This window comes from Cajanus cajan, chromosome 9 (assembly GCF_000230855.2).
Source record: "Cajanus cajan strain Asha chromosome 9, NIPB_CcT2T_4, whole genome shotgun sequence".
NCBI classification, from domain to species: Eukaryota; Viridiplantae; Streptophyta; class Magnoliopsida; order Fabales; family Fabaceae; genus Cajanus; species Cajanus cajan.
Window position 1 is genome coordinate 46,466,387 of NC_138525.1, and position 6,118 is coordinate 46,472,504.

The 6,118-nt window shown below is 36.0% G+C and overlaps 1 long non-coding RNA gene across 2 annotated transcripts; it reads left to right on the forward strand.

The window, feature by feature from the left end:
• The first annotated feature begins 581 nt into the window (after positions 1-581).
• On the forward strand, positions 582-5,492 carry LOC114915755 (uncharacterized). 2 transcript variants are annotated; one of them, XR_014429873.1, is made up of 4 exons: positions 591-1,525; positions 1,772-1,996; positions 3,595-3,788; positions 4,010-5,477. It is a non-coding gene; the product is annotated as an uncharacterized LOC114915755 (long non-coding RNA). The 2 variants fall into 2 exon arrangements; XR_014429872.1 differs by having other exon boundaries at positions 582-1,525; positions 1,772-3,788; positions 4,010-5,492.
• Positions 5,493-6,118: the final 626 nt, after the last annotated feature.

The window sequence follows — 6,118 nt, forward strand, 5'->3', positions numbered from 1 at the left end:
TACAAGAAGGGCTTTGATGGGATTCTATTTAAATGCCTCGGGAGTCCTGAAAGTTATATAGCTATGGCAGAAGTACATGAAGGTATTTGTGGAGCACATCAAGCAGGTGAAAAAATGAGGTGGACCTTATCGAGAAAAATGTACTATTGGCCAACTATGATTAAGGATTGTATCGAATTTGCGAGAAGTTGCGAAGAATGTCAAAAACATGGACCAATACAAAGGGTACCAGCAAGTGAATTACATTCGATCATTAAACCTTGGCCATTTCAAGGTTGGGCAATTGATATAATAGGAAAAATTCACCCACCTTCCTCGAAAAATCACAAGTACATATTAGTTGCCATAGATTACTTTACAAAATGGGTTAAGGCAATTCTTTTGAAGGAATTTGATCAAAGAGACATAATTGATTTTGTTGAAGATCATATCATAACAAGGTTTGGAATTCCCCAAACAATTTCTACAGATCAAGGCACAGTTTTTACAGGTCGAAAAATTACTCAATATGCTCAATCGAGAGGAATCAAGTTAATAACTTCAACACCACTACAACATTTTTTATATTAGGCAACGAGTTTTTAGGCAACCCCTAAAAAAATGTTCTCGAAATATGGAATAAGCAACAATTTTGTAAACTGTTGGTTTTTTGTTTGACAACAATCATAAAACCGTTCCCAAAAGTACATATAAGAAACAATTTTATAAACTGTTGGCATTTTGTTTGACAACAATCATAAAATCATTCCCAAAAGCACATATAGGCAACAATTTTGTAAACTGTTGGCATTTTGTTTGACAACAATCATAAAATCGTTCCCAAAAACACATATAGGCAACAATTGATCAAAGCGTGCACTATTCTCTTTTCAATATTAACAAAACTATTCTTGCACTACTAAGAAAGATACCTTCACCCCCCTTCCCCACCTCTTCACATACCCTTCCTCATCTCCCAACCCCACACCCCTTCTCTCTTCATCATCGCCCTCTCCGCCCCCTCCCTCGCCCTCTTCCGCCCCCTCCCTAGCCCTCTTCCGCTGCCTCCGCCACTCCACGCCGCCGCCTCTCTCCTCTTCAGCTGGCGCTCCCCCTGGCCAGACTTTATAGTGTGAGCTGCGTGCGCTGACTCCGTCGTTGCACTGTCAGCGCGCGACACCAGGCAGTCGTTCTCCTCCTTTCTCAAGCTGCTCACTAAGGTGCTTTCTACGGAGCAGGAGCTGAGCTTGCAGGCCGCCTCTATGAGGAGGACGATGGGGTCGTGGATGATGTCGATGCCGATGGAGACGCGGCGCCGTTCAACGCTGGAGACGACGCAGTGGGTTTCGTCGCCGATGACGGTGGAGGCGGCGGAGTGGAGGCCGAGCTGGTCTATGAGGGTGTGGACGCGGGCTTTTTTCTTGGACTTAGACAGAGAGCGGGGGAGGCGGAACTCGGCGACGAAACACGGAGGAGCGGTGCTAGGGTTTCCGATTTGGGGAACTCCGAGCACTGACTCGTGGATCGCGAGTTTAATGTAGCAGAGGTTAGGTCCGTTCCTCTTTGTTCTCTTTCATCGTTCAGTTTTAATCAGCATTTTCCAAATCTCAATCATGAAGTTTATTTAAATAGCTAAATATTCATGTTAATCGAAACTATTTTTTGAATAGAACATGTAGTGTTAGCTTCATTGATTGATTATTCATTAATATTGGAATTTGATTATTTATGTGTTATGGCTGCGTTTGTTATATGTATTGCCGGTTCTTGTGTTCTAACATTTATGTTATAGCTTTTTACACTGTAGGTGCTCCAACTTTTACCTATGAAGTCACTTTCTTCTAAGCTTGTGGTGAAGAAATTAGAGTTGTCGTTGGAGAAATTCCTGAAGGATCATTACCTGTCTGGCTCCCCGGTTATTATCAATGATTGTATGGCTCACTGGCCGGCCAAGATGAGATGGAATAATGAAGACTACTTGCTAAGTGTTACTGGTGACTGCACGATTCCGGTTGAGGTAATTCCTTGATTGATATATCTGTGATTGTTAAGGAAGGCACCTGGTCTTCTGTGAGGAACAAATGTTGAGAGATGAAGGTTTTGAGATCGGATGTATTTGTTTAATTTTCTTCTTTCAAGAGAAAAATGTTGATGGCTGATTGAAAATTTTCTATCATTATGTGTTAAGCTTAACTCACGTTAATGAATAATTAGCAAACTGTCACTTAACTCGCTCCTGGGAAATATATGTGTAGTAGTAGCTGCTGTGCTGGATTCAAGCTAAATTATGAAATTTAAGTTGTTTGCAGGTAATATTATTTGTTACTACTTTTTTTACCAGGAGCTTGATATTAATGTGTGTTGTGGATATCAAAAGTTAAAGACTTGAAAATAGTCTACGTTCGAAAATCAGGAAGAATTAGGATAGGAACTGGTTATTATAGTGAGTAAGATGGATTTAATTCTGATTTTTCTTTACCATGGAAAATTGGTTATCCTTGCATTGTAAGAGATAACAAATCCTTTTGCAGTTACCACTATATCTCTTTATACGAAAATTCCGGCCCAAGAGTAGTAAGGCAATAAAAGCTTAAGCTTTAGGAATTAGGCCTACCAACAAAAAATTATTTGCTATTAGATTTTATAAAATAAAAGGTTACACATGTTGACAAAATGTCTCCTATGTTGGATAAAAGACCTAATATATATCTCTTTCATTTAAAGAAAAAAAAATGATCTCAAAATTTGCTTTAGGTCTCACTTACTGTTGGTGTAGTCTTGAAGGCAGGCAACATTTGAGGGAATATTGAAATTTCTCTTATATTTGAACATATAATTTTTTTCCGTGAGGTGCTTCATGGATCTCTTTTGTGCTATGTTGAATTGGTCTTTAGATACTACCAATTGGTTTGGCTTTTGGTAAACCATGACTATTTTTAATCTCAGTTATTGAAAACCTTTTAAACATTGTATTCTTTCTTTATTCTTCCCCTGTTCTGGCCACTAATTTCCTGTATAGTGTCTATGATTTAGTATAAGTGAACTTACTATTACAATTTTCATAGTATGTTAATCCATTGCTGCTTCTATGCCATTATGAATTTTAATTTTGCTGAAGAATGTTTAAAAATGTTAAAAATCAAAATAATTTGATTTTTAACATTTTTAAAATGTTAAAAATGGTAAGCCAATCTTAAAAATAATTTGATTTTTAAAATAATTTTAACATTTTAATTATGAATTTTAATTTGCTGAAGAATGGTAAGCCAATCTTAAAAATGTTGTAGTGGCATAGCACATAGAAGGATGGTCATATATTGAAATTTTTTATGTAGATTAAATAATTTGTGCTACACATATATAAATGCTAAAAAAAATCAAAATTAAAGACAAACTCGTAAGGAACAATTTGTTAGAAGCATGGCACTCTGAAAGACATAATTTGAATTGTCAAATAAGAACAGGAAAATTGATTCTAGTCATAGATCGCTTGCTGATTGATTTTATCTCGGTTTCTAATGTATAAGCAATGGTTTATTGCAAAAATGTGAAGATGATTACACTTTATGAGCAATATTCATTATTTCTTGAACTGTTTTTAATTACATTTTGCAGGAAATGGAGGTACTCGGGCTCCAATTTTGGTTTATCCAAATGACATGGATGGTGTACCAAAGATTTCCTTACGAACTTTCGCAATGGCTTCTTATAAGTTAAAGGGATCTATTTGGATGCAAAATGGAGTTAGTGAGAGTCAACTATCAAATTCTCTCTTGCAGGCTGCAGATAACTGGTTAAGGCTGCTTCAGGTAATTCTCTTGATTTTAATTAATTTGTAAGTTGTATGTTTTCTTATTTTTTGAACTGAATCTGAATCTAATTAGATGAACTAGTCCATTTAAGAAAATAAAGCACTCCCTGGCCTTACTTTTTTTATTTTAAGAATCTAAGTTTAGTTTACTTTTTGATTGTTTATATTGATATTGCTTTTTGATGTCATAATTTAACCAATGTTGTATTGTATCTGCAGGTGATGGAATTTCTGACATCACTTGCGGGATGAAAATCAAGCATTCAAGGTCCCTGAAAAGCTTTACATGGTGTATATATTGGAAATTCCTTATTTATTGTATTTATACTTGTGTATATTTGGTTTATTTGATTGTTTATACTTTTGTGGTAGCTGTAAATTCCTGGCTGAGAATTATATATATTGGAAAGATTAAGGAAAATCTGCTCAGAGGGTTTTTTTGGTTCCCCCGTTAGAAGTTCATATTATTGTATTTATTTCATATTCTTTCTTCAGTTTGGTTACTGCTCCTAACCAGCTCCTTGGGGATTAAATATGAAATATGAAATTTCTAAAGCTATATATATGTTCATTTAAGGTAATCAGAAATAATCCAAAAATAAGCATGAATTTTTTTATTTTTTTTAAAGACAATCTACATCGGTTAAATTTAGTCTAAATTGTTACCTATATTATCTCATTGACAACCTTAAAAAAATGTTCCCTAATGTCACTAGCAACGGTCATAAAAGTGTTGCCTATAAAAACAGACTACATTTCTAAAACCGTTCTTTAAAAATTAATAGTGTTGCCTTAAATTAAAAAAAAATCGTTGCCACTGAAGATCATGAAAACCGTTCTTGAAAGTTTAGGTAACGGTTTTTTTGACATCGTGGGCACAGGCCAAAAAACCGTTGCATATTGAAATAGGCAACGGTTGATAAATCCACGCTTGAAAAACCGTTGCCAAACCGTTCCCTAAACTTTTAGGAACGGTTTTTTTGGCTTTCAACAACGTTTTTTTATTGTTGCCATAGATAACAAATGTTGTAGTGCACGATATTATGCACAAGCCAATGGACAAGTCGAAGCTGCTAATAAATTAATTATCAATTTAATTAAGAAACACATTTCGAGCAAGCCTCGAAATTGGCATGAAACACTCGTCCGGGTGTTGTGGGCTTATAGGAATTCGCCAAGAGATGCTACCAGAACTACACCATACAAATTGATGTATGGACATGAGGCCATTTTACCCATAGATATTAATTTACAAGTGATTCATATACAGAAACAAGATGATTTGCCTGTTGAGGGTTATTGGAATTTAATGTTTGACGAATTAAGGTCGTTGGATGATGAAAGATTAATTGCCTTGTAGAATATGATTCAGAAAAAAGAAAGGGTCGAAAAATCATATAACAAGAAGGTAAGGATTCGAAATTTTCAAGTTGGAGACTTAGTGTTAAAAACAATTCTTCCCATGGATCAAAAATCTCGACACTTAGGCAAGTGGTCTTATAATTGGGAAGGACCATTTATAATTGATCAAGTATACACAAAAAACGCATATGTAATTAAAGAAATAGATTCAAACGCGGCAAGCAGGGTGATCAATGGTAAATACTTGAAACAATTTCATGAAAGATAATTATATTGATAAACGCATCAAAAGTAGCACAAGCAAATTCAAAGTCATTTGTTCTAGAATTTAGTTAATATTATAGAATTTAAACTTAAAACTATTAAAAGCCTGATAGGCTTGATCTAGGCTTTGTCTACGAGATACGCATTGAGCCTCTAAGCGTTTCTTGTGGTCCAAGGTCTTCGAGAGTCTGGAGGAGATTTCCTTGCCCTCATCTTTGAAATGTTTCTGTCGAAGAATCACCTCCTGGCTTTCAGTTTTCAAAACAACTTGCTTAGCTCGAATATTGTCAAGCTCTTGTTGCAAGGTTTCGATAGTCTTCTCGGTGTCGACCTCTTCTTGTTGTAATTTTTTCAAGGCAGGAATCATCTCTTCGGTAGATTTTCTGATCGAAAGAAACTCTTGCCTGAGATGTACCAGCTTGGCACGATCACCCTCAGTTTCTACCTCAATCTGAGCCACTTCTTGAAAAGAATTGGCCCATTTGGCTCGAAGTTCATACGCAAGGGTGAAAGGCTTCACAAATTCATGAAGTTCAGTGTGGACCTCTTGAGGTAAGTCTTGCAAAGCTAAAAGGTCATCCACCATCTCTTCGACTTCGACTTTGAAATTAGGGACCAAAAATTCCTGATCCAAGTCTTCAACATAGGCTTTCGAGCGGAAAGCATCTAATAAAGGTTGGAAAGTAGCAGTAGATTCATGCA